Genomic DNA, 27,364 nt, shown 5'->3' on the forward strand with positions numbered 1-27,364 from the left:
ACGTATACTGGAAAATTCTACAGAGTAAGGTAAAGCTACCCCTAACCCTCAGCTCAGCTAATCACTGTCGTGATGGTGGATGTAAAGAAGTTGAATAACTTAATAACTATTCACACATAAATCTTTGCGAGGGTGCATGGTTAACCATATATAGAGAAAAAGAATGGGTGTAGGAATAGTTTCTATAACACAGCATTTGAGACAAAGGCCACAGAAAGCTGCACGTGTTGCTCAGAGTTAAGAGAGATCAAAGCAAATCTGTTTACGGTGGACAGACAAATACTACAGAGAAATGAAACCTATCCTTAGAAACAGGGCTACCCTTTTAAGAAATAAATGTCACTGCAGAGTTTCTGAATGTCACTTTTGAGCGTTGCACACTCTCCAACTATATTACGTTCAGCTTCATTGTACTGCAGGGCAGAACTGTAAGTGACAAATGTGAATACCCAGGACAAAGTAAATCAAAAACATCCACAAGGACGGGTGAAACCAGCAGAGGCAAGATCACACAGCATGTCTGAATGTAATGAAATCCTCCTCCACCTACAGTACTCTGAGCAGGTGTATTATAAGGTGCCTTATAATAACATCCCAAAGACAAACGAGTAAATGCATTTTGTCTGTGAAAACACAGCTCTGGACACAAAGGCAGAAACCTGAGGAGAAGAAGCTGAACGACAATGGGACCGGACACAGATGGGTTTAAATCTTTGCTAACAGCACTGCATGTTGGTTATTTCACTCCTGTAACGCTTCACAGTGTCCTGTACGTCATATAATTTCTTGAATTGAATACATAAACAAAGCAGACGGACGATGCAGAAACAAGCCAGTATAAAACCTTTAAAACACACACGCAGAAAGAGCAGAAGCGACCTTTACCCTGTCGCCGTACCTGCGTTTTTCCTCTCCTGCACATGTGGCTGCAAATCCAAATTCAGCTGCATAGAGTGAGTCAAGCCCTCCTCATTCCCTCCTTCTAATCCTCCTCTTTCAAAGCTCCAACAATAAACTCCAGAGTTCTTTTCTCTCTCGACAGACTTTTGTCCCAGTTCTTCGCCCTCTGTCACTGCTTCGTGCCCTCCTTTCCTTCACTCTGCCTGCTCTCCTCCCACTGCTCCTCCTCCTCTTCCTGCACAAACACGCTATAAATCGCCTCCACCTCCAAGGCAATGGCTCTGATTTCAGCCCCCACCTCTCCCTGCTGTCCTCCTCTGGCTTTTGCAAGAAAAGAGTTGAGCTCCTTCAGAGAGAGAGAAAGGTAGAAAGAGGAGAAATGACAGAGGGAAAGAAGCGGTGTCGCCTTACTTGCTGTCAAGAACACAAGAGAGAAGCTTTGTCGGAGAAGAAGCTTTAAAAAAACCTGTGGAATTCAAAAGACGTGAGGCTCAGTTTTTCACAGGGTGGGCTTTTTGCATAGCCTGAATACACCTGCCACACCTGCTGTTGGACCATAATCAGACTAAAAACCCAGCTAGAACAGAATAAGACTGCATCTCTTATCCAGTCCAGGAAACACATGACATTTCATACATGTACTAGATAACTGTACCAGAAGCTAAACTAACAGTTGTAAGATAAGTTAATTGTTTTTGGAGGTTTTTTTGTTTTTTGGTAGACCTTTTTTTTAGCCAACTGCCACGACCTGGGATTAGAATGTGCAAAAGCCAAAAGTCACATACCCTAACTCCAGTCCTCAAGAGCTACCACCCTGCAGCTTTTAGATGCATCCTTGTTGTGACACACAACAGCTTTGCCAAATGTGATGGCATCCAACCATTTCATTCAGCTGTGTTGCAGTAGGGATGCATCTAAAAGCTGCAGGACGGTAGCTCTCGAGGACTCGAGTTGGACAACCCTGCCATAGAGTATCTCATGGCTTTGGATTGAGTTAAGAGACTTAGATTTCTAGTCTATGTGTCCTTATAAAGCAAGAGAAATTAGCATGTTAAATGACACGAGCAAGTGTCTATTAGCTATGTCCAGATGATTGGGCCAAATAAAGGGCAAACCAGTCTAATCCACTACAGGTCCAACTCACTATTTCTAGGATGTAAAGGATGTGCTGATAACAATCACACCGACCTCAAGTGATAACCGTAAAGGTACAGAATCAAAGTGTAAAGCTTTACAAATATCACTCAGTAACCTGACTGAAAGCCTGCAAGAAGTCTACATAAAGCAACTAACCTTCATTATGTCCTTATAGCTGAAGGTCATGCGTGCAGATTACAATGTACCTAAAGGTTTATTTACCTGCCAATGAAGTGAAGTGCTTGACTTGTGTTGCAAGGATTATATCCTGGGCCACATCTGCACAGTGGCTCAAATGTCTTAACGCACATTATATCTGGCCCATCTTAGGCAGAACTCTGGCTAACTCAGCTTTGAGTCGAGGCTGTAAGTCGACATGGTCACGCAAAACTTTGGTGTGGGTAACACTTGGATCAGTCAGTACTATCACTTTTGCCCTGCAGTATTACTGCGGTAAATGACAGTGAAGGTTACACCAACACTGCGCTGTTGCTCACTGAGGAAAATGATTTAGTATTTTATTCACACACAACTCTGTGATACCGCTCGACACTGAAGATTAGGTTCAGACCTTCAACTAGTTTAATGTATAACCAAGCAGGAAACTTGGCTTTTCTTTTCATTTACTCCGGCCGTGACTTGCATAATCCAGGCACACATTCCCTTAAAGAACTAGACCTGCAATCAACAGACAGCGATTTACTTTTTGTTTTATAGTTTGCCAAATGTTATTCGAGTAAATTCATCCTGGGTCATCTTTTGTTTTTCTGTGCCTGCAGGCATGAAGGTAAGCGCTATGATAACAAAAGCACCATAAAGGAGGGAGTGCTCTATAATTACAGTGTATACAGACCTACAGTGTTGAGGAGGAGCATGCCAAGAACCAGTCTGAGCACGCTGCATACCTGAGCTAACCAAGCTCTGCTGATAGGTTTGCTTGACCTACAGAGCTGTGCACGGACTGGCACCAGCCTACATCTTTGATCTGCTACAGCCCTATGTCCCTAGCATGTCTCTGAGGTCATCTGATCAGGGCTTACTTGCTATAAAAAATACTAAAAGGAGGACTAAGGGTGATAGAGCTTTTGTCACTGTGGCCCCAAGACTGTGGAACTCTCTCCCCCACGCATTAAGAACTGTGGACTCAGTAGCTGTTTTTAAAAAACAACTCTTACCTTTTTAAAACTGCTTTTGGTTAATGTTATGCCTGTTTTATTTTCTCTTTTTAAATCTTTTTATGACTTGTAATCTTATGTGCAGCACTTTGTGATTCTGTCTTGAAAGGTGCTATATAAATAAAGATTTATTTATTTATTATTATTTATGCTTCATTAAGGATGCAGATCAACAGAGTGGATCGGCGGGGAGGCTGGGAACCAACTACGGCTCTTATTTCTTCTCCGGAAACAGCTCACACACGGGGAAACTCAACTTTGTACAGGAGTGTCTGGAACGTCTGGAACAACTGCCTGCTATGTAAACTGTGAACACAGCTCTGAGCAATCTACCTGCTTCCTTTAGCATTTCAGGAGCTTACGAGGGGACATTTTTTTCACTGCTACACACACAGATATCATCTTTAATTATCAGTTAATCTAACTTAAAAATAAATCTTAGTCTACTAATACGGTGGACGAACAGCTACGCGAGGAGCAGGCGGGTTTTAGAAGTGGAAGGTCCTGCATTGGACAAATATTCACGCTGAGATCAATTATTGAGCAGAGCCTCGAATTCCAGCAAAGGCTATGCGTGAACTTCGTTGACTTTAACCCTCTGGGGTCCGGGGTATAATTGGCCATTTTTGACTACTTTTGATTTTACCTCTATATTTCACCTTTAAAATATGTTTTTTTTGCCTTGTTTGGTATCATTATTTTCAGCACAACCTTAAATATCTGAGATTTGAGTTATTTTTTCATTTTGGTATACTATATTAGCGCAGTTGATCTAAATTCAGACAAAAAATTCAAAATCCGAGTAGAAAAAGGTTATATTTTTTACTGTAAAACCCACAAACATGTTTAACGAATCATTTTCATAACTTGAAATGCAAATAGAAATTGTACATTTCTAAAAATTATGCACAAGTTTTGCAAACAACAAAGTTATATGGTACTATTTACCTAAAAATGCAGCCAAGGCCTCAGGTGTTTTTTACATAACCATTTAAATCTATTTACAGAACAATCAGGTGTGCTGCATCAAATAAGAAGGCACACAAATTATTTGTGCCAGTCCAAAAAATGTAGTTTGTGTTCAGTATAAGACAGAGGAGAACACCAAAGGCCTAAACCCTACAGGTCTGACAGCAGGGGGTGCATCAGTCCAGTTTTCCATGTGGGAACAGCGTTTACACTGGAATCTGCCTTTGACGGCTTTTTTAGAGCAAATATGAAATTCAGCAGTCTAACTGACACACAATGCAAGACAATAACTACACAACACACTAACTATAGCCTCCAAACACGCTAAACGTCACTAATGTCTCACATATGAAAACTCTCTCTGTCTCTCTCTCTCTCTGTCTTTCGCTCGCTCGCTTTCCGTTGCGGGTGTCACTCCTAAAAACTTCCCCTTCTCCCTAAACAACCAAATGCCGCATGTTGCCATATAATTTTTTTGATTGGCTGACATGGTAAACTCTAACACCAATAGGGAAGGGGTGTTTTTTCTTTTTCTTTTTTCACTGGCAAGCGGAGAGTGTTTGCTAGCGCTCTCTGTAGAAAACGCAGTTTTTACCGTTCTTCCCGCTGTGAACACCACTGTTTTGTTCAGAAAAAAACATCGCGTGTATTTTTTATCATAAGTCTGGTTTTACGTGGCCCATCGACACAATTCAAAAACTGGTATATAGTTTGAAGTCCGCACTTTTGAGCCAAGTTGAAATGGAGACTCTGACGCGCTGCATCTTGTAGCTGTGCCGTCTTAAATTGGTCATGTGATTTTGACGCGCCAGCGTGTCCGGCGACCCCAGAGGGTTAAAAAGGCTTTTGATAGCCTTAATCGAGACACGCTCTGGAAAATCATCAAGTCTTACGGAGTACCCGACCGCTTCGTTACCGCATTCCAAGCATTGTACTGCAACTCTAGTTGTTGCGTCCGAACAGACAACAGCATCACGGAATATTTTAACATCGATACTGGTGTGCGACAAGGCTGCGTCCTATCGCCATTCCTCTTCAACATCGCCATTGACCATGTCATGCGCCGAGCAATTGGACCAAACACGATGGGCATCGCCGGACGTGATCCCCTGCAGCAGTTCACAGATTTGGACTTTGCGGACGATATAGCCTTACTTGCACCAACACTCCAGGCTCTTCAGAAAACAACCTCATCTCTGGAAAGCAAAGCAGCACCGATAGGACTCAGGATCAGTGGTGAGAAGTTGAAGATTATGCGAGTTGGTTACGCTACACCATCAAACACAGTGGTGACTGTGAAGCAGCAGCAGCAGCTAGAAGAGGTGGACAGGTTCATGTACCTGGGTTGCACTTTTAGCAGTGACGGGGACGTGGAGCATGACGTTAAGTGCAGAATTGGGAAAGCATGGGCAGCCTTTCAACGACTACGACCTATATGAATGACCACCGCACTGCCTTTATCAACCAAGGTGCGGCTCCTGAAGAACATTGTTATACCGACGGCACTGTATGCAGCGGAGACTTGGAAATCAACTGCAAAGATCAACCGCCATCTTGACATCTTCCAACAACGTCTTCGACAGCTGCTTAAGATCACATATCGGGATCGCGTTACCAATGAAGAAGTATATCGCCGTGCAGGAGTAGAGCCGCTCCATGTCCAAGTCACCAAGCATCGGTTCAGATTTGCCGGTCACATCCTTCGGCTACCGGACCAGAGACCTGCCCGTGTCGCGGTTCTGTGGAACCCAAAGAATGGAAAGAGACGGCGAGGAAGACCCAAAATAACATGGAGGAGGACTTTCCTTGAAGATTTACGTTCTGTCGAACTGTCATGGGATGAAGCAACAACTGCAGCGATATACCGAGTTCGATGGCGTTCCATTCTCACCCGATGTGCCAATCAGCGCGGGAGGATCTAAGTCTAAGTAAGTAAGTCTACTAATATGTAGCTGTGATGCATTAAAGCCTGACACACAGTAGCTTCCTCCTCTGTGCAGTGGAACTCCGATGTTGTTCAAAAACTAATAAAAAAGAACAAAATGAGTAATACTGTTGGATTGGGAATGTAGCTTCAAGGAGAATTATTGTGTTTTTATTCTTCTTCTATCCACATGTTTTTGGACACTAACACAAATATAGTGATTTTGCCTCTGTGGACCACCACAGTGAATTTTAAGTCAACGAATCAAAAATTTGCATCATCTGTTTTGGAATTAAAGCCATTTCTATGGCTGCACACTCCAACTCTAAATACACTTCCTATATATTTGGTACTTTTGTTTTGCTTTTGATAGTGCACGGTATACATTTTTATTTCAGTTCACATGTTCATTCTTTAGCATAGTTACATTAGAGTAACTTTTCTAGCTTCTATATGAAAAACAAATTTAAAAACTGTTACCTCTAAAAACAAACCCATTTAAAAAAATTCCAAATAAAGTAACAGACATATATTGTCCACCAGTGTTGGTCAAGTTACTTGAAAAAAGTAATCAGTAACTAATTACTGAAAATAAATAAAAGTATTTTTGCACCAACAAGGTGATTAGCAGAGAGCTATTAACACACCACATCTCAGTATGGTGTACAGTGTGCCCTTGAGCATTTTAGGAACCAGGCAAGTGAAGGACAAAGGAAGAAGAAAGAAGAGACAGGCCTCAAAAAAAAGCTAGAGCAGATGAACAGTAACGACCTTAAGAAGAATAAGCTACTCTCGGTTGCTCCCTTGTCACAAAGGATTGCCACAGCCGGTAGCTGTACATATTTGATTTGGCAGACAGCGGAGAAAAAAATCCAGCCAAGTTCTCATGCAGGAACTGACAAATGCGTATCGCCCTGCAGTTGATCCACATACCGTTCACTGGTGGCTTGTGAGAAACGGTCTTGGTTGTCAAGAAGCCATTCTTAACCTCCTAGGACCTGCCGTCCACATATATGGACATCACATTTTGGGTTGTGCAGACCAAAATATTTAAACTCCTCCACTTGGGGCAGGGTCTCGCCCGATCTGGAGTGGGCAATCCACCCTTTTCCGGCTTAGGACTATGGCCTCAGATTTGGAGGTGCTGATTTCTCATTCCCACCGCTTCACACTCGGCTGCGAACCGTTCCAAGGCGAGGTGGAGGCCATCACCTGATGAAGCCAATAGGACCACATCATCTGCAAAAACCAGAGATGAGATCCTGAGACCACCGAAGTGAAAGCCCTCCGCCACTTGGCTACGCCTAGAAATTCTGTCCATAAAAATTATGAACCGAATTGGTGACAAAGGGCAGCCCTGGCTGACCCACCAGGAACGAGTCCGACTTATTGCCGGCTATGCAGACCAAGCTCTTGCAACGGTCGTATAAGGACTGAATGGCCATTAGCAATGGGCTAGACACCCCATACTCCCGGAGCACCCCCCACAGGACCCCCCGAGGGACACAGTTGAATCCCGTCTCCAAGTCCACAAAACACATGTAGACTGGTTGGGCAAACTCTCATGCGCCCTCGAGTATCCTCGAGAGGATAAAGAGCTGGTCCAGTGTTCCACGACCAGGACGAAAACCGCATTGTTCCTCCTGTATCCAAGGTTCGACTAGCGGACGAACGCTCCTCTCCAGCACCCTGGCATAGACTTTCCCAGGGGGCTGAGGAGTGTGTTTCCCCTGTACTTGGAACACACCCTCTGGTCCCCTTTCTTATAGATGGGGACCACCACCCTAGTCCGCCAGTCCAGGGGTACTGTCCCTGATCTCCACGCAACATTGCAGAGACGTGTCAACCAAGACAGATCTACAACATCCAGAGCCTTCAGGAACTCGGACCTCGTCCACCCCAGGAGCTCTGCCACCAAGGAGTTTTTTAACTGCCTCAGTGACCTCGCCCCCAGAGATTGGCGGGTCATCCCCTTCGTCCCCAGACTCTGCTTCTGCCACGGAAGATGTGCCAGTGGGATTGAGGAGGTCCTCGAAGTATTCCTTCCAGCGCCTGACAATTCTCTCAGTCGAAGTCAGCAGCACTCCTCCCGCACTATACACATTGCAGGTAGAGCACCGCTTTCCCCTCCTGAGTCGTCTGACGGTTTGCCAGAATCTCTTCGAGGCAGTCTGAAAGTCTTTTTCCATGGCCTCCCCGAACTCCTCCCACACCCGAGTTTTTGCCTCCGCCACCGCCCGCGTCGCACTCCGCTTGGCCTGTCGGTACCTATCAGCTGCCTCCGGAGTCCCACAGGCTAACCAAGCCCGTTAGGACTCCTTCAGCGTGATGGCTCCCCTCACCTCAGGTGTCCACCAGTTGGTTCGGGGGTTACCACCACGACAGGCACCCAAGTGGAGGAGTTTAAGTATCTTGGGGTCTTGTTCACAAGTGATGGGAGAAGGGAGTGGGAGATTGACAGACGGATTGGTGCAGCGGCTGCAGTGATACGGATGCTGTAGCAGTCTGTTGTGGTGAAGAGAGAGCTGAGTGTAAAAGCGAAGCTCTCAATTTACTGGTCGGTCTACGCCCCTACCCTCACCTATGGTCACAAGCTGTGGGTAGTGACCGAAAGAACGAGATCGCAAATACAAGCGGCGGAAATGTGCTTCCTCCGAAGGGTGGCTGGCCTCTCCCTTAGAGATAGGATGAGAAGTTCAGCCATCCGGGAGGAGCTCAGAGTAGAGCCACTGCTCCTCCACTTCGAAAGGAGCCAGCTGAGGTGGTTCGGGCATCTGACAAGGCATGTCCCACCGGGAGGAGGCCCCAGGGCAGACCCAGGACACGCTGGAGAGATTATATCTCTCGGCTGGCCTGGGAACGCCTTGGTGTTCCCCCGGATAATAGTGAGAGTCTAAAACATGGTGGAGGTTCTGCCGTGGGTCGTGGTTGCACTTCAGCCAGTGGTGTTTGGAACTTATCGAAACTGTTGGAATTATGGATGCAGAGAATAAACATCAGGATAACATCTAACTGGAAACAGCTTCATTTGTCTCAGTGATTGCAAACACACCTGGGTAGAAAAACATACAATGGAAAACTATTAATCACGGATTGGCGTCCCTATAGAGCCGGGACCTCAGCAGTCGGGATCATCTCGACTGAGGACGAGATTAAAGCCGGCCAACATTTAAAGAAGCGGTTTGGACTTGGACTATTCCTGAAGATGACTTAAAGAAAGGATAAGAAAGCTTGGCTGAGACATACGAAACACTGACTGTCAGGCTCATTATGCTGCATTTCCGTTCAATAAGTTACTGTACTTCTTTTCCATTTTTCTACCAAAATATAAAGAAATGAGGGGTGACTCAAAACTTTTGCACAGTACTCACCAGCCAACAGTAGCACAGCTATCAGTCTTAGCCTTAAACCACTGCAGTCTGTGTCTTTCTTTTTTATATTAGAGAAAGAAAAAGAGAGAAAATGAAGCAGTGCAATGTGAAACATTATTGCTCCTCTGAGATAAAATCTGGTTTTTACAAAGCGAGGTCTGCAGGTCAGCAACATCTTTTTTCACAGTTTACTCCAAAAAAAATACACTTTTTGTTAATGCCTCCTGCCCTCTGGCTGTGGATCGTGTATGGTGGGTAACTGTCCTTCGGATGATTTGACAACTTAACACCAACACTTCTCTCCTTGTTATGGGGCCACAGGTCAGGTTTACTGGCCCAGGGAGGGGGGGTCTTATTGAAGGCTGCTAGCAGATAAACAACAGGAGGGACAGAAAGGTGAGGAGAAATAGGTCTGCGCTTCCTCAGAGAAGCAGAGAAAGAATCTGGTGGATTGTGGGTGTCTTTGGAGTGGCTGAGGAGTTGCGTCTCCTACTTGCACCTCCCCCCTCCTCCTTCTCACTTGCAGAAGAGGATGAACTCTGTAGAATTTTTATGTACTTTTTAATAGATAGCTGGTATAGCTCCAGAAAGCACAGAAACTGTAAATGTTTACCGTCACCATCAAAATTTTCCATGCACTCATCGTGGGTCGTGAGTGTGGGTGGAGAACGCGGCACAAAAGTGTGCTGTAAACTGGAAATGTTGCCGCCTTTGAAGTGGTTGCTTCAAATTCAGGGTCTACTGGAGGTCTGCTGCGGTCTTCAGAGCAAGCATCCGTCTGCTGCGTCCACACGGCAAAAAAAAAAAATGCAAAAAGACTGAGTCACTCTATCAGTCTGCTATCAGTGGGAATGATTTATTCACTGGTATCACTGGGGTCAGAAAAGTTTCCAATACTCGGCACTGGATTCGCTCACAATTCAGTTAAATTCTGTACTCTGTTTGGAGGGAAACCAATGTTAAAAATAAAGAGTAACAATAAGAGAAATAGTTAAAGGACAACAGCTGCTCGGCTACTTGAAATTCAGAAGCAGATGATCCGTGTTTGATAGCACAGCAGAGAATCTCTCTCCATCTCTTTCAGTGTAAACATGCTGTGCCCTCTGGCTCTGCACTGCCCACCCACATGGACTGCATAAATAATATGACAATTGACTCGCAGAGTACAGAATCATGCACACATTCACACACAAGAGCGCTCGTGTTTGTTTTGCCGTGCTCCAGCCGCCTCCACACTGCATAGTCATATCCACAAAGTCCGCTTCTGGACAGTACAGCAGGTCAGAGGTTTTATTAAGACTCTTTTAGAGCCCCTCCGCTGTTGTACACTCGCCTGCTATTTCTGAGCAACTTTCCGATGTCCTCTGGAGCAGGCCTACCTATACATCTATCAAAATGTAATTACTTTCATACTACTTCCAAATACTTCTACACCCTCTGGAAACATAACAAACTTCTATCCCAAGTGCTGCAGCTATAGACTAAATATAAATTAAGGATGGAAGGTGGAAGTGAGCTAAAACTACGTTCTTTCTAATGGCCAGCAGGGGGAGACTTCTACAGCTGAAAAGAGAAAGGCAGATTGTGCAGAGATCTCTAAGAAAATGATTTATGACCACAGCAAACATTTTCCTAACGAGTCTCAGTCACTAGATTCTTTATATTTCTCTTTAATTTATTGCCCCATTTAGAATAAAATGGCCGATAACACAAAGTATGCACACAGAACGGCTAGTCTGCGATTAATTAGTCAGATCTCAGATCCAGTCCGTTCACAGTTCTTCAGGCTTCAACATTATAGTCTGCAAAGTTTTCCACTAACATTCAAACTCAGTTGGCACAGTAGAGACTATTCAGGGTTTTTCACAGGGGACCAAAAACAGATACAGCTGGCACTGTTAATGTAGCTCCATCGCTTAGATAGTCCACACTTCCTCCTTTAAAGATATTTTATTGTTGACAGAAAAGCTTCCACACATCATACCATCTAGCTCTGAATCGAAAATCGAGGATTTTCCACTTTTAATCTTTTCGTTGCATGTGGAAAAGGTTGTTTTTTCTTTTAAGTGGCACTTCTAAAGAACCCGCTCACTTTAATATAAGCTCCAAAGTGGAGAAACACCACAGGGTTTTCGTGCACCGTAGACAGTTTGATGTATTCCACGTTCCATGTCACATACTGAATATATCTGGAACAGTGCGGGGAGAAGTTTCATGTGCGGACCGAATAAAACTCAACGCTGATGGTGCAGTGCCAATGCAATGAGTAAGCAAAAGCAGCACGCCACAATAACATGAGACCAGAGTTGAATTCCAGTATTTAAACAACCTGGGGCCCGTTCTTCGTACGTCGCTTACTACATCCAAGATCAAATGACACATCCAAGAGCAAATCATCGCGCTAACCGTGAGCTCGCTAATCCGGTTCCCCGAACACACCTGCTGTTGACGATTACTACAGCTGGACGCAGTAATGTGACATCACTGGGTGTAGTAAAAGGGGCTACGCATCGATAGTAGAAACATTGATCGGCAACCCTCTGATTGGTCGGCGAAAATGTCGAAGGAGTGCGCTCGGCTCGGTATTTTTCGGCAGCAGAGCAAGAACTCCTGAGTGAGGGATTTCAGGAGTTTCAGAGTTTAATCAGAACGCAAGGGAACACTGCAAAGGCTGCAAAAGCAAGGAGCGAGGGCTGGCAGAAAGTTGCTGACAAATCAAACTCGTAAGTAATTTAATAATAATAATAATAATATATTGGATTTATATAGCGCTTTTCAAGGCACCCAAAGCGCTTTACAATGCCACTATTCATTCACTCTCACATTCACACACTGGTGGAGGCAGCTACGGTTGTAGCCACAGCTGCCCTGGGACAGACTGACAGAAGCCAGGCTGCCATATTGCGCCATCGGCCCCTCTGGCCAACACCAGTAGGCGGTAGGGTAGATTTATTATATTACACTATATTATCCAATATTATATTACATTACATTATATTATAATATGTTATATTTTATCCTCTTTCACATTAGAGCCACGACAGGACCCACTAGAACATGGGAACAGGTAAAAGTGAAATATAAGAATATCCTACAGAATGGTAATATTTATCACTTATATTGCTTTTAGTCTCTTGGAAAGAGACCCTGGAATAATCTGTTTGTTTATAACAGCAACCAAGAAAAGGGCAGAGGAAAAAAAGACAGGTGGTGGTCCTGCACCCCCTCGTCAACAAGTTGGTTAAGTGAATAATACCCTCACGGGAAAATCGATATCTCTCTATGAGCACACTGTCGCGCTGAGCTAAAGGATCCTGTCTGTCCCGCAATATACGCTGAATTCTGAAAACTCTCCTTATCAATCTTGCACCTTCCGCAATGGGTGGCTCGCGTATACGGACAGGACATGGCTGCGACAGGCTTCCCAAATCCACCTTCGCTTTTATAGCCGTGGTCTCTCATCTTGATTACACGAAGTAATTTACAATTGCTACTCTGAAATATGAATTAAATCTGTAATAATCACATACATGTAATAGAATGTTAATAGTACATTTCCCTTTTTTAGGAAATGACCTGTGTGAAATCAATAAATGGATCAGGTGCTGCATTGTCTTTAGTTACATTGATAATATTTATTTATGGTGAAACAGTGGTGGAATATCGCTGTTGCTTTCGTATAAATGAAGCGGACATACCTGCGTGGCCGCGATCTAATCCTGTTTACATAAAGTAAACCTGCTCCCGAGCAGGTTTACGCTTACGGCTCTGTTGCTATGACAGCAAGTCCCGGATGAGCTTCGGGGAACCGACTGATCCAGGATCACGCGAAATCGTCAACAATCTAATCCGGCTAACCTACTTAGCGAGGTACGAAGAACGGGCCCCTGATGATCAGATTCATTGTTGATCTCTTGGTGCATCTCCTTTGGGCTGCGTTTGGCTCCGTAATGTCGTCTGTGGCTCTGTGCAGGTGTTTTAGCCCTATGTGGTCCTGTTCCATTTATAGTTGCACCTCTTTGTAACCACTGTGTGTTCCCTTCTGGTCATTTATTGTCCCTTTGCAACTGCTTCATCTCTGTTTTTGGCCGTTTTGTCTTTGTGGTCAATTTACATACCGATGGTTTCGCTTTATGGCATTCTGTGATCAGTTAGAGTCTTTCACCAGCAAGAGAGAAAACACGACCTCCTCATGGTCAGTGTGGGATTCCCATTGGTTGTTTATTGTCTATTTGCAGCAGCTTTATTTTACATTTTGGCTGCTTTTTCCTGCCTTTGTGGTCTGCTAAACTGAGCTTTGACTTCAAATAAAATAGTCCCAGAGCTCCCAGATGCTTTGGATCCCAAAGAAATTCATTTTAAATGTAGCAGCACTGTTGTGTTTGTGTGAGCTGGGAATGATTTGCCAGTTTAGCTTCATTTAAAGTTCAATCTTGCCAATGAGTTAAATCAATGGGAATGGTGTTACACTTAAACGGTTTATTTTCACAAATCACAACTTTCCAGGGTGCAGAACACAAACATACATGCTGCCAGTGTTAACCCTCTGTGCAGTCCTGTCCTTCACCTTAACAGGGCCTGAGCTCATTACTCAGTGATGATATGAGAGGACAGCAGCATTACAGCCTTTGAATGAGCCACGTGATGTCTAAGGTACACAGATGATGGACACACCATCGTTCAAAACTAATGTACTGCACGAACACAAGTCAGAATTTCACCAAACTCATGGTCAGCCAAACTGCCCTCATCCAACCTTGGAAGCTCAGCAGGTCAGGTGTGGTTAGTTCTTGGTTGGGAGACTGCCTGGGAATACCAGATTCTGGAAGCTTGTCCCGTCTCTTCTCTTAACCGTCGCCCCTAACTGGTCACTGCAGCTCCCCCGCGCTGAGCCTCGTTCTGCCAGAGGAATTGAAGGAATCTGAATTGAATCCGGAGTTGCATTCTAGGCGTCCCTCTGAAATCAGGATGGATTAAGGTCCTAACGGTTACATTTCAAGACTCACACGTTGCAACTCACCTTCAACATCAGAGAGCTTTTGAATCTTCATGAACTTCAGGAGTGCATCGGATCTAGACCTTCAGAGGCTGTGCTCTAATTCAGCCTGAAGGGCAAAGGTTAGTTGGGTTATACGGTCAGTGTTCGTTACACACTCAGTATCTTAGAAAGTCAGACTTTGCACTGTCAAAACTCATTTTATTATGCATTTTCTTTCATGATTGACAACAGCTTCTAACAGCCAATCCAGATAATTCTCTCACTCATGACAATTTCAACAAGATGTTCACGGTGCTGACTAATAGGAGCACAGAGCGCCCTTCCAAGGCGCAACAAAAACATGCAAACAGTCAGACAGCCTCTGCTGTCCTCTCGGTGTGAGCAAGTCCTTTTTGTTTTGGTTTTTCCCCTTTGATGGGATTCAGCATGATGGATTTAGTATGTCACACCGTGGCTGCCTAAGCCCATCATACCTATTTCAAGACGGCTCAAAATCCATGCTTGGTTAATTTACACAGGAAGATTAGCCACCACAGAAAGAGCCAAGGGTAACTGGAAGGCTGGTAGTTCAGTCTGTGTGCCAAAAAAAACCTCGGGCATTCACTGGAGTGTGAATTATAAACAGAAAGCACTTCAGCATATGTATGGGTCAATGTTGTAGAAGGTGATTTGAGTACTCAAGTAAAGGGTTATCTACCAGCTCTGCTTGGTACAGATGGTTGTTCTGTTTGTGGCATTCCCAACACGTGATGCTAACAGGGAAGTTACAGAGTGCCCTCTGGTGGGAAAACTACACATCAACACTCATGACCTGGAGAAAAGCCCATTAAACTCTGATGTAGTTCAGGAAGCAGTTACTATTAGCCAATAATCAATTGGTTGGGCTTTAGTATTATTATAATAAACAATTAAAACAAACACCCACTGCACAGTTATTAGTTATAGAGGCCACAGCATTTTAGCATTGCTATTGAGCTAAACACACTAAACACTGTTGGAGCCAGCCTCCAGTGGGCAGTAGAGGAAATACCATTCTTTGTACTAGCTTTTCAGTTACATCATTCATAATTCTAATTCGAAATAATGTTGTATGGTATTTTGTTCAAAACGCTCATCCCACTGGGAAATTGCGTCGTTGAGGCACCAAATTGAATCCACTGTTTGCTAGAAGACTAATGAGAGCAAAGATAAAACATTAACCTACAGACCAGACCTTTCCTGGTGTGTTATTATTTACTGCACATCAGGCTTTTCTGAATGTGTGCTCATTGCACTGTGATGTCATGAGACCTCTGCTGGCTTCAGATAATATGGTGAGTCACATGATGCTGTTTGTGTCCAGGACACGTTAATGCTGCAGTGACAGAAGCTCCCTCCTGTTTTCAGCCTTCAATCATTGATCAGTTTGAGGTCTGCTCAGGACAAACTCAATCGACAAAATCAATGTTTCGTCAGAAGTCTGCTTCCTGTGGTTATTCTGTGATTAACTGTCCTTTAACTCTGAACATCCTGGTCAATATTATTCTTGAACATTTAGCAATTAATTTTTTGTAATTGTTCTCCAATCGTGGTCTTACATTTCCAATGAACTGTACTTTTTTTTCTTACTGGGATAATTATAAACTGGATTATAGAACTCTTTGTTTGTATAGAAACAGGCCACAACACCAAGAAAAGCACAGTGGGGGGGACTGTGGAGAAGGCAAACGAACTTAACAACTTCTTCAACAGGTTTGACCAGCCCACAACCCCCCCACCCTCACCTTCACTACAGAGTCCAATCCCCACTCTCCTACCTCCCTCGCTTCCCCCCCTTCCTGACACCATGACACCCCCCTCCTCCAATCCCTCTCTCAGCAGCAAGACATCTCCCCCCCTCCCCTCTTCCCAAACATCTCCCAGTGTCACAGTGGATCAGGTCAGGAGACAACTGAGGAAGCTTCGCCCCAGAAAGGCAGCAGGCCCAGACAAGGTGTGTCCTAGGATGCTAAAGGCGTGTGCTGCTGAACTTGGGGAGCCGCTACAACGAGTCTTCAACCTCAGTCTGCGACTGGGGAGAGTGCCCGCCCTATGGAAGACATCCTGCATCGTCCCGGTCCCCAAAAAGAACCGGCCCAATGAGCTGAATGACTTCCGACCGGTGGCACTGACGTCACATCTTATGAAGACTCTAGAGCGGCTCTTCCTCAACCTCCTCCGACCACAGGTACAACATGCCCAGGACCCACTACAGTTTGCATACAAGGCGGGTGTCGGAGTGGAGGATGCCATCCTGTACCTCCTACACAGAGCCCACTCACACCTGGATGGGGGAAAAGGCACGGTCAGGATCCTGTTTCTTGACTTTTCCAGTGCCTTTAATACCATCCGGCCCTGTATGCTTCAAGAAAAACTGAACAGGATGGAGGTGGACCCCTGCCTGGTGGCTTGGATCTCCGACTACCTCACCGACAGACCACAGTACGTCAGGCTGAAGGACATCACGTCTGACACAGTGGTCAGCAGCACAGGAGCACCACAGGGAACTGTGCTGTCCCCTCTTCTCTTCACCCTGTACACCTCTGACTTCTGCTACAACTCTGAATTATGCCATATTCAGAAGTTTGCAGATGACACGGCCATCATGGGGTGTATCTGGGATGATCAGGAAGAGGAGTACAGAAGTCTGGTGAGGAACTTTGTCGCATGGAGTCACACAAACCACCTGCAACTCAACACCTCAAAGACTAAGGAACTGGTTGTGGACTTCGGGAGGTCTAGAGCAGGTCCACTGCCGGTTCAGATAGAGGGGGAGGAGGTGGAGGTGGTCAACAAGTACAAGTACCTCGGGCTGTGGGTGGACAATAAACTGGACTGGTCATGCAACACAGAGCACCTGTATAAAAAAGCCCAAAGCCGACTGTACTTCCTCAGGAGGCTGAGGTCTTTTAACATCTGCAGGAAGCTCCTGAGGATGTTTTACCAGTCGGTGGTTGCTGGAGTACTTTTCTATGCTGTGGTGTGCTGGGGGAGCAGCACAGCAAAGAAGGACTCATCCAGGCTGGAGAAACTGATCAGGAAGGCTAGCTCTGTGGTCGGCATGAAGCTGGACACTCTGGTGACAGTGGCAGAGAAAAGGACATTAATGAAACTGATGGACATTATGGACAATGCCGGGCATCCTCTGCACACGGCCATAAACAATCAGAAGAGTCTGTTCAGTGACAGGTTGCTTCTCCCAAAGACAAGAACTAACAGACTTAAAAACTCCTTTGTCCCACACGCCATCAGACTGTTTAACTCCTCTCTGGAGGGGAGAGGGAGGGGAAACAGGAGGACAAAGGAGGGGGGAACAACTAAGCTGTAGTGCCTCTTCACCTCACTGTGCAATACCTTTTGTGCAATACTTTTGTAAATAGTCAACGGTGCAATAGACTCAATACTTGAAATGTGCAATTCACTTGTATTTTTATTTTTATTCCTATTTATTCTATTTATCCCCTTTGTATATTTTATTTATATTGTCTCTGTATTTATATATATGTGTGTGTGTATAACTCTGTAACTTCTGTCGGTGCTGTGCTTTTTTGGAAATCGAATTTCCCAGAGGAACCCACCCGAGGGATTAATAAAGTTCTATCTAATCTAATCTAATCTAGAAGGCTGAATTCTTTTAAGTCTTGTATGAAGAATTTGTGTCAATTATTAGTGTGATTATGCAAATAATTCTTTGCACCTACAGTGCAAAGAATTATTTGCATAATGATCGAATGTATCATTTTCCAAATACAATTTTCACATCTTCAAATTGAAGGTTGAATGAAATGTGAATAAAAAGTGCAAAAAACCACAAATATTTTACTTTTATTTATTAACGTATTACAGAAAAAAACTGAGCCAGAGTTGTCAGGACCTGTGGGTCCTACACATGCTTTTCTTTTTAGAAACTGCTGTTTACATGCAAACAGAGAAAGCTGCTTTCTTCTATATCTGATAAACTGCAGTTACTGATTACTGCTTCTGTGCCTCACTGATCTTTCCAAAGCCGAAGTAGCAGTTCTGAAATGTTAATGTGATCTTCCTGTAAGCATTAACCTTGAATTAATGTGACTGCTCATTTGACTTATACTGGATGTGACTTACAGTGAACTTTGCACACATATTTTTATCTGGCTAACCTAAACTAGTTTGCTTATTTCTAGATCAGTTGTATTCTTTGACTTTACTAGCTGTGCAAGCTCCACAGTTTAAAATATTGCTTACTTATCGTACAATAGGCCTTTGTGCAGTCCCTCAATTCATCTCCTACCTGAAATAACCTATTTTAGCTCCTCTCTCTTTAAGGCCACCCTTAGGGCTACGGTTAGGTTAGAGCTTGGTCACAAACAGTTCAAGAAATTTGAAGATGCTCCCTTTTAAATCAAATCTTTTCACTCACATTTTGGCCCAACTTGGTCTTTTCTTTCATCTTCCACATCTTCAGTGAACCACTCTGTGGTAGCGTTAGGCTCCATCCTCGATGGGCGGGACCAGAGATCACAGAAATTTAATATTCAGCAATTTCATGCAACTACAGACAAAATAACTGCTGGTGACACCAGGCCCAGTTTCCAGGTGAGGTAATTAAGCAGCTATCAGAGAAATACATGATACCGACACATGGTTGACACATGACCTTGTTGTAAATATATACAAGAGGGTTACCCAGGCAACAAGAGCCTGGAATATCTGCAAGCGACCAGCTGTGACCGATTCCAGTGTGGACACAGCTTTAGGGTTAGGATGCATCTTACATACATAATAAAGTTTAGTTGTGTGAAACTGATTTTTCAAACCAAGAGTCTTACATGCATTTACATTCAGTTATATCGGGTACCTGAAAATGGCACACTGTATTAAGCATCAGCACCCAGAAACATTCAATTGTGCCAACTTTCTTCTGATTGGCTGAGCCTTGTAGACACATGATTTAGTGAGTCCACTTGGGTTCCACTGTAAGGTTGGGCGATATGTAAAAATCGTCAGTCCAATAACCGATGACAGGCGATATATTCACGCATGAGCAGACTTTTTGATTGGCGGAGCAATGTAATCATGCACATGCGCGTTTACAACACAGAAGAAGTCCAAACATGGACGAATTAATTGCCAAATTGCACCCTGGAGGAGAGGGCGCAGATAGAAGTGGACTGTTAGCTCAGCGAGGAGGTCGTAGACGGAGACAATCCATAGGTTTGATGGAAAATGCATGAAAAACGTTTCCCATTGATGTCACACATGGCATGGAAACATCTGTGTATACCGGCCACGAGCACGCCTTCAGAACGGCTAATATCGTTAACCACCTGTGCATGCTGCTAAAACCTGATAAATTTAAATTTATACGTTTTGTTTGGAGGAAATATTTGACCTTTTCTTGTTTGTTTCAGTATTAATGTATCTACTTTTTGGATTATTCATTTATTTATTTATTGCATTGTGATGCGCCAAATCGCACAAAAGACTTTATGTCTGAAATTTTTTTCTTATGTTCGCTGGAAGAGACATTTCTGTTAGCTTCAACGAACATTATTAGCAAACTTGCTCATGGGCAAATAAATAAATCGCCTTTGTAAAAATGATCGACGATAGCCTCCGCCTCGTCAATAGTCGATATATTCGTCCAATCGGCCAACCTTATTCTACTGACGGAAAGCTTGCCATTGGACAGTGAGCGAGACAGTCTGCCATTTGTGGCTATGACTGCGCAGATGTTACAACCACACACGCTCCCAGGCAGTGGATCTCCAGCTGTCCATGTCCAGCCTACAGAGTATAATCCAGGTCTGAGGTTTCTGCTCTGATATTGTGCAGATCCAAGATCTCAAGATCTCCCTCTTTGGCCCTGCTGAAGATAAGCATCCACCGCTGTGACAGTATATATATCATAGCAGAAAATAAAGACTAGCACAATAGGTTCACTTTCACCATAGAAGACAAAGCTCTGAAAGCAGTCACATGAGCTGTGAAGATTTAATCTAATCTTTTTCTCTACCAGGCCCAATATAATAAAAACGCTCAAGGTTAACGCATTATTACTCTGTTTGAAAGCTGCATCATGTGTTACCTCATCAGTGAAGAGTACAATCTTCCTTTGCACTTATTTTCACTCACATTAGCACAAATTATGTAACAGCAGTCCAATGCCGAAAAACCATGAAATGTAATTTCACCCCGCCCCCCTTCGGCCGCTGATCTACGGGAGTCCTGTCGCGTCCCGATGAATCACAAAGTGCTGAGAGGCATTCCTTTCAGGAAACGTCAGGATGTGATTTTGAGATTGCAGCAATTCCTCAGTTCAAATGAGAAAAGAAGAGAGAGAAAGGGAGGGGAAGAGACTATTTAGAGAGGAGAAGTGGAGGTAAATGATTAAGTATAGTTGTGAGTTCATTTTCCCAGCAGAGCCCGGGCTCCATTTCTTTCCATCAGCCAACAGAGATTTATCTCTCTGACAGCAAGGGGAGTGTGTGTGTGTGTGTGTGTGTGTGTGTGTGTGTGTGTGTGTGTGTGTGTGTGTGTGTGTGTGTGTGTGTGGACAGTGAAAGTAGGCGCTGTGAAGAGAACGAGTGGCTCACATCCATTAATAACAACTTTTCACTGTAAGAATCAAATGTTGTCGCTCTCAATCTTCGTTTGTCACTTTTACCCTCCTTCAATCTTCTCCCTTCATTTCTCCAGCAGTCACAACAAATGTAGTAGATGGCTTCATGGGAGGGCGTCATCATTTACTCTCAATGAAGAAGAGGACAGCAAGGCACAATGGAGAGGCGGGCAGGAGTGGCGTTCACAAAGGGACCAGTTTTCTTTTCAAACTGACTCGCGTGTCTTTTACTTTTCAAAGAATCAACGTGGAGCTGGTTAGGTAACCAAAGAGAAGTTCATCTGATCATTAATATTTGCCTTTTTCAGGATCACATATTTTGCCCTCAAACAGATGTTTACGTGCTTTAACTATAGTTTTCCTGTCACAAGCTTCCAAACAGGCAAAACTGTAAGAAGCATTGGGCTAAAACCTAAACCTCGATGGGTTTGCAATAACCTTGTGGATATTTGAGATTAATGAAGTTATTCACACAAGGTCACCATAATGGTTGGTCACGCTACAGTCTCACAATTTCTTTTTTTGTCTTTCAGCAGCAAAATAACTTCAGTGCTAACTGTAATGTTAGCAAGCTGCATGGGTAAGGTGGAAGCAATGCAACGTCTTAGCAGGACAGTGCTCTCAAAACTGTAAGCAGTCCACTGGGGCCTCAGCTCCTCATATCCTATCCATTAAAGTTATATAAAAATTTAACAGTGCAAATGCAAATTCCTTGCTGACAGTTTAACCAAAAGGCATTTCCAGTGGAAACTGGCCGACATATCCTCAGCATAACCATGTATAATATCCACAAAACTTAAAAAGAGGTTATACACACACAATACGGTAATATTATGTTGAAGCGCAGTACGTATCACTCCGCGAGGCTCCTGCCTACGATAGCCGTAATGCTCCGACAATCCATCAAGCAGTGCGGCTTCATAGCTTAGCAAAGTCGCACTAAAACATTTGACAGATTTTCGAGCGCCGTGTACATCAAATCGTTTCGAGGTCAGTAAACACAACCAGAGTTCATACATAAGGCACACAGGATTATAAGGGGCTCTGTCGACTTTCAGAAAAATCGAAGGATTGATTTTAAGTGTGCCGTATTTTCCAAAAAACATGGTAATAACGACGGCCCGCTAGCATGCTCTACCAGAAATAGTGCTTTGTTGTGTATCTGGCGGACGAAAGCCAAACCAGTTCCACACCACTGAAGCTGCAGCATTTTACAAACCAGTTCTGGTTCATCCGTTTCATTCAACGATCCACTTTCCCCCTTCTCATTCTCCGACATGCTTTTTCCGCCATGTGCGTATGAAAACAAAGGCACTGCGCATGCGTGTTTTACCCATATTCTATCGCGATATTTCATTTTCTTATCGTTGCCCAACATTATACCGGTATTACCGTGAACGGTATGATATGGCCCAGCCCTAGCTCCTGTCAGTACATAAAAATGGCCAACACAAACTAGACAATGGAGTGGCATTAGGTGTTGGTGACATGGTTACCAGAAGAAAACGCCGACCCTACCAAAAGACCTTTAAGGAAAATAGGAGATATGATTTGAATTTGTGTTAGCAAATTTGCAACCTTTATGCTCCATAACACACTGTACCGATAAAAGCATCCAGTTAAAGAACATAAAAAACATGTGATTACAGATCAGTGCAGGTAATGTCTAGACTCTGCTGGATGGCACAGATCCAAGTGTAGTAGAAGCTGTGTCACTGCAGGAATAGCATCTGTCCAGGCATTTAGACTACCAACACTCTGGCTTTATTGAAAAAAACAAAACAGAACCCACAGGGTTCCACAGTCCAAGTAATGTCAAGCACCATCTGTGATCCAAATGCAAACAATGGGAGTGTTCCTCTACCAGAAACAGATGATTTATAAACCTTATAATGCACTGGGCAATAAAAAAATCCAAGTTTATTCATAAAATCAAAGCAACCTATAACCTCATATATATACACACACATGAGGTCAGTCCCTAATTTGAAGCCTTGGTTGACCTTTGCACCCTGTCCAATACCCCTGCGGCAGAACAATGGAATGTGTCCTGGGAACCCAAACACAAAAGACCCCACCATAGCCCAGATGACCCCATCAGCACACCACATCACTTCTAATGTCTGCTCTGATGTCTGTTATCTGTCCAATCAAAGCCAAGTTTTAATGGACAGAGGTCGGGGGGACTGACCTGTGGTCACATTATTTCACCCCTGTTCACCTCTGTCTGTCCACCTTCAGCACACCATATCACCAGTCTTTGGACAGCTCGTGCGTGCATGTGTGAGTGTGTGTGTGTCTCAGCTCTCATCTGTGGTTGCAGCAGAGCACATCAATCGTTCATCGGTCAGCTTTGGTGTCACATTTCTGCCCACAGCAGGTGCACACACTGACCTGACAGTCGTGCACATTGTCACAGTAACAATGATCATAATGTATGACATGCTTGTGATGCCACATGCAGTGAGAAAGCAGCCAATTGTGTCGTTACAATGACAAAAAAATGTGCTTTCTTTCTTTCTTTTCCTTTACTTTGGATTTTAACTGTGATTCCATACAGTTTCTGTTTCATTGACCACATTATCTCCTCATTCATTTAGGAATCCTTAGTGGTAGCAATTGGGAGACTTGCTTCTAAAATGACTGTAATGATACAGAATATGGTGCGGCCACATTCTTCCTGACCGCTTGGCTCCGACTATGCACCTTTTTAGTTTATTGCTTATTTTCTGCTCTGGTTTACAGTCCAAAATCCTCTAGTTTTATAGTCTACGACAGCAGATCACTTGTAAACATCGGTGACAAGGTTGCACATTTAATCTTGGACACTTTTAAACTTGACCCATCCTGGCTGCCAGAGATACTACACACAGCGCGGACAACAACAAAGGATGGGCCGCTCATCCAAGGCGTAGAACAAAGAAGCGCCGGGGGAAACGCGGAACAGACTGAGACATCGCACACCACTGCCCAGCATCCTACTGGCCAACATACTAGTAGGATGCTAGGAGAACAAGCTTGATGACCTAAGAGCAAGAGTCACCTTCCAACGTGACATGAGGGACTGCAACATTCTGTGCTTCACGGAGACATGGCTGACCCCCAAACATGCCGGACCAGGCCGTAACTCCGTCGTATTCATTCTGTGTGCTCCACGCGGACAGAACGGCAGAGTCGAACAAAACCAAAGGTGGAGGAGTGTTTCAGGGTAAACAGAAAGTGGTGTGATGCCAGGACCATTTCTACTCTTTCCAGCGGCTGCTTGCCACATCTGGAATTCCTGAGCATTAAGTGCCACCCTTTCTATCTGCCCCGTGAGTTCATCTTGGTCATCGCCATGGTCTACATCCCACCCCAAGCGGACACAGGTATGGCTTTGTCCGAACTACATGATGTGCTGAGTTCATTTCAAAACAAGGACCCGAGCGCAGCCCTCATTGTAGCAGGAGACTTTAATAAAGTGAACCTCGGACAAGTCATGCCAAACTTCTACCAGCGTGTCTCGTGTTTGACGAGGGGGGATCGAATTTTGGACCACTGCTACACACCATACAAGCAGGGCTACAAAGCTGTCTCACACCCGGCTTTTGGGAAGTCTGACCACAACGCCATCTTCCTCACTCCCCAGTATAAACAAAACATACAGAGGGAAGAAGTAACCACGAGGGAGGCGAAACGTTGGTCTGCCCAATCAGAAGCTACGCTACAGGATGCACTCAACGACGTAGACTGGGACATGTTCAGAGCATGCGCAGTTGACAGCAATGAGTTTATGGACGTAGCAGTAATCTTCGTTAATATGCTAGTGGAGGAGATTATCCCCACTGCGAGAGTCGCCACATTCCCGAACCAGAAACCGTAGGTGGACAAATTGTGCTGCAGTGAACACCAGGACCGCCACCTACAATGCGGGTCTCCCCACTGGCGATATGAGTGCCTACAAAGCGGTCTCATACGGCGTGTGGCGCGCGGTGAGAGATGCCAAATGCCGGTACGGGGAGCGCATGGAGTCTCGCTTCCACCAGGGTGACACACGGAGTATATGGTACGGACCACGCACCATTACGGACTACAAAGCCAGGGACACTGCGCCGATCAACGCAGACTCTGCATTCAACAATGAGCCAGGCGGCTAATGCTAACTACCACCTGACTACCGAAGACAGTGACGTCATCAGCGAGAGACCGGTGATCAGCATCGCGGAGCATGACGTCCGAGTGGCATTGAGTAGAGTGACCACAAGGAAAGCGGCGGGGTCAGACGGCATCACCGGCCGTCTGCTGCGCTGCTGGGCTGACCAGCTAGCAGGTGTGTTCACTTCCATCTTCAAAGAGTCCCTGGCCAAGCCTGTGGTCCTAGGGCTGTGCGATATGACCAAAATCTCATGTCCCGATATAAGAATTCTATCATCCCGGTAACGATATAAATCACAAAAATTTAACATTTTCTGTAAATTCTGTGAATCTCGGGCAGCTTGACTTGCGGGAAGTGTTTCCAGCTGCGCGTCATGTATCTGGAGTCCAGTGTTTTAACCGATGCATGAAACGATACATTTTTAGACACAAGTTGTAACGGCCGCCATTTTCTTTGTATTTATTACACGGCGTGCTGCGGGGAAAAGCCTGTTCTAACATTTAATAATAATAATAATAATACATTTTATTTAAATAGCGCCTTTCAAAGCACCCAAGGACACTGTACAACAGATAAAAACTGGAAATATACACAATAATAAAAATAGAAGATAAAAGTTAAAGCATACAGAAATTTAAGAATAGGCAATTTTAAACAGATGAGTTTTGAGGGTGGACTTAAAAAGAGAGAATGAACTAATATTTCTGAGGTCCGGGGGTAGGGAATTCCAAAGTCGAGGGGCAGAGCAGCTAAAAGCCCTCCCTCCCATTGTAATCAGACGAGCAGAGGGAACAGAGAGAGAAAGAGAAGATGAAGATCTGAGGCAGCGGGATGGGAGCTTCATCTGTAATAAGTCAGAGAGGTACGGTGGAGAGAGAGAATGAATAGCCTTGAATGTATACAGAATTATTTTAAAATGGATGCGAAGTTTAACCGGGAGCCAGTGAAGTTGCTTCAGGATTGGGGAGATGTGGTGGGTAGAAGTCCTAGTAATAATACGGGCAGCAGAGTTCTGGACACGTTGGAGCTTGTTGATAGATTTTTGTGTAAGGCCAAATAATAATGAGTTGCAGTAGTCAATTCTAGAGATAACAAGATTATGGATGAGAATGGCAGTGGCGTGAGGTGTGAGGAAGGGGCGGAGGCGATTAATGTTACGGAGTTGGAAATATGCTGCACGTGTAATATTATTGATATGTGAGTTAAAGGATAATGTGCTATCGAGAATGACACCCAAGCTTTTCACAGAGGGAGAGATAGGGACCAGCGAGTTATTGATGGTGAGAGAGAAGTTGTTAATTCTGGATAGCAGTCGTTTAGTGCCAACCAGAAGAAGTTCCGATTTATTGCTGTTGAGTTTAAGGAAATTGGAGGAGAACCAAGAATTAAGTTCAGCTAGACAGAGGATGAGGGAGGGTGGAGGAAGAGTAGAGTCAGGTTTGGTAGAGAGATAGAGCTGGGTGTCATCGGCGTAGCAGTGGAACTGAATATTATATTTACGAAAAATATGTCCGAGTGGAAGAAGGTAGATGATGAAAAGAAGGGGCCCGAGGACAGATCCCTGGGGCACCCCAGTGGATAGAGGGGAAAGCTGAGAAGTGAAGGATTTTAATTGAATGAACTGAGTGCGGTCAGATAGGTATGATTTAAACCAGGCTAGTGGAGTGTGAGAGAGACCAATAGAAGCTAATCTGCTAAGGAGAATGGGATGAGAGATGGTGTCAAAAGCTGCACTCAGATCAAGGAGAATAAGGATGGAGAGGAGACCAGAATCAGCTGCCATAAGAAGGTCGTTTGTTATTTTTATAAGAGCAGTTTCAGTGCTATGTAGAGGACGAAAGCCAGACTGGAACTGTTCGTAAAGGTTATTATCAGTTAGGTGAAGATGGACTTGTGAAGCAACTATTTTTTCAAGGATTTTTGAGAGAAATGGTAGATTGGAGATAGGACGAAAATTATTAAAGTTGTTGGGATCTAGACCAGTTTTTTTCAGAATTGGGGTAATAGCAGCAACTTTGAAGGAAGCAGGAACAGTTCCAGTGGTGAGTGAAGAGTGAATAATAGCAGATATGAGGGGAAGGAGAGGGAGTAAGCAGGCTTTGACGAGGACAGTGGGGATAGGATCAAGCTGGCAG

General features: G+C 44.4%; 1 protein-coding gene across 2 annotated transcripts in view; it reads right to left on the reverse strand.

The window, feature by feature from the left end:
• large2 (LARGE xylosyl- and glucuronyltransferase 2) overlaps positions 1 to 27,364 on the reverse strand; it is a 140,941-nt gene that overhangs the window by 44,977 nt on the left and 68,600 nt on the right. The window contains exon 1 of one of the 2 annotated variants that reach the window (XM_085350351.1): positions 899 to 1,170. The exons of the other annotated variant lie outside the window; for it this stretch is intronic. The gene's annotated coding sequence lies outside the window, so the exon portion shown is untranslated. Of the gene's footprint in view, positions 1 to 898; positions 1,171 to 27,364 lie in introns of those variants that run through there. 2 annotated transcript variants of the gene reach the window in all.

The sequence above is a fragment of the Diplotaxodon limnothrissa genome, linkage group LG1 (genome assembly GCF_057381915.1).
Source record: "Diplotaxodon limnothrissa isolate DT_005_m linkage group LG1, D_limnothrissa_male_GT1.1, whole genome shotgun sequence".
NCBI classification, from domain to species: Eukaryota; Metazoa; Chordata; class Actinopteri; order Cichliformes; family Cichlidae; genus Diplotaxodon; species Diplotaxodon limnothrissa.